The sequence below is a fragment of the Elephantulus edwardii genome, unplaced genomic scaffold, assembly GCF_000299155.1.
Source record: "Elephantulus edwardii isolate Elephantulus edwardi_28Jun2011 unplaced genomic scaffold, EleEdw1.0 scaffold00037, whole genome shotgun sequence".
In the NCBI taxonomy this organism is placed as follows: domain Eukaryota; kingdom Metazoa; phylum Chordata; class Mammalia; order Macroscelidea; family Macroscelididae; genus Elephantulus; species Elephantulus edwardii.
This window is the reverse complement of record NW_006399787.1, coordinates 12,595,950-12,598,313: the sequence shown is the minus strand read 5'-3', so window position 1 is coordinate 12,598,313 and position 2,364 is coordinate 12,595,950.

Sequence of the window (2,364 nt, the reverse complement as noted above, 5' to 3'; positions counted from 1 at the left end):
CATGTGTATAACCTGCGTTTGTGTCTCTTATAAAATGTATTTGCAATGAATAAGAGACATTTTATAAGAGACACAAACGCAGTTTCCTGGTTTAGCTAGCATGGAAAAAATTGTAGAGAATAAATGATTAGATTTAATGTTCTCTGCTTTACTTTTTTCCCTTTTGAAGAGCTTCTTTTGACCTACAAATGATACCCAGCAATTAGAGACTGCTTGTTATGTGTAAGAAGACCCTCGTTAGGTATTAGGTGGAGTGTGGAATAGGTGACTGAAATGTTAGCAGTTTGAACCCACCAACTGCCCCACAAGAGAAAGATGAATTATAGCCTCAGAAGAAAAAAGAAAAGTCACCAGGCATTGGAATGGACAGCACTGTGTTTGTTGTTCTGTGTGTTAAACCTGCCCTCTGAGTATATCTCTTCCTGCTAAGGCTGAACTTTCACCTAGATCACATCAGGCCAGAGTTGAAAACTGTACTCACATGATTTAATATGATACTAGCCTAGGATGTATTACACACAGGACTAAATTTAGTCCCATTACTTCTTTTTACCCACAAAGGCTACATAGCCGCAGAGCACAAGGTATTTAAAAAGTATGAGTGGGGAACTGACAGTAAAGGTGACAGAATTGTCACAGGTTTGGTTTTGGTTTTTCCCTGGGGTAGTGCCTTCTCTGGCTGAAAATGAACCATCAATTGTACATGGCTCCAGAAAAACTAACTTGTGATTTCCTGCGCATAAAAGGTGGTGGTGGTGGTGGTGGTGGTTATACGCCATCGAGTCACCTGTGACACATAATGACCCTGTGTACAACAGCTCTGAAGCCTGCCCTGTCCTGAGCCAGTCTCACTGACTCTGACACACCTACCCCATTACCCTAGTCACTGTGTCACTCCATCTCCTCCAGCGTCTTCCTCTCCTATGCTGTCCTTCCACTCTTCCAAGCGTGATGTCCTCCAAGGACTGGTCCCTCTTGGCCACATGCCCAAAGTATATGAGACAGAGCTTCAAAATTCTAGCCTCCAAGGAGAGACTTGATTTCACCCTCTCTAAGACAGACCTGTTTGTTCTCTTTGGCAGTCTACGGTATACTCAACACTCTTCTACAGTTCCACAATGCTAGAGTGGATACCAATAGATAAGGGAAAGCAGAAACTCATGTTAAAGGCCCATAAAAAGCAACAGTCAAGCAAAGTAGCCAAGACCAAACCTTTCCCAGTCAAAGTCAGGGAATAGATCGCACTGTCTTATAAGAAGGTCTTGTGCAACAATGAAGTAATGGAAATCCAGAGTCTCTGTAAATGTTCATTAAAATTAATAAAATTAAATTTAAATAAAAAGGTGGTCTTGGGCGCCTCCCAGTCTTGACATGCCCAATTGGGACTGTCCCCAAAGCAACCTAATTAGCATTTTAGGCTCAGGAGACTTGTCATGCAACTAGTAATATGAGGAATAAGAATTGTCCATCAAAATTTGAGCTTCCCGTGACATCAATCCATTGGCCTAGACTCACGCCTTAAAGCACACCCACAGGAGGGAGCTAGCCATAACCGCAGGGCACATCATTCTCTCCACCCCTTTGTTTTCCTCATAGACCTTTTCTCTCTGGAATGTACTTTCTCTAATAAACTGCTTTTGTTTTCTCCTCTATTCTTGTCCCTTCACATTCTTTCTCATTATATCAGACATCTCTGACCTTGCTGGCCGTTTTCTTTCTTCCCCCCCCCCCCATTTATACACATTTTATTTTATGAAAAGAATTACAATCCTATCCTGATATTTTGATTCTTAATGAATTTCCAAATAACATTATTTCTTAAGCTACAAATGTTTAGTAGTCTTTCATCTAGTAGTAAAAACAGGTAATGAGAACACCAAAAAGAGTGTTTGTCGGTATGATTAAAACAAAATAACTCTTCATTTGTTTTTCTTAATATTTTTATCATAACATACGTGCATTTGCAGTTGATTGTCTCCATTCCTTCTCATGAAAGAAAACTCTAGCTAAGAAGATGCCAGAATATGCAGAACACACAGTAAGAACTACTAATGCAAAGAGATTCCACGTTCAAAAATAATTTCCCATATTTGAATTAAAGGTTGTTTGTGATGCTTCAATAATAGGCAAACTTTCTTTTAAATGACTATACGAAAAACAATTACTAGCCAAGTAAATATTTGCAATATTACACAATATTCTGAATAAGGCAAGATATTCAGTGAATCAGAGTGTGTGCTCCGTAGTTATGCTGTTCACGTTCTACCACTCCATCATCCACCATCTGTATCCTCGGGCAGATTTCCTAGCACCTGTATTATTACTACTTTTGACAGTAACCAACAGTAGCAGTTATTTACGGCT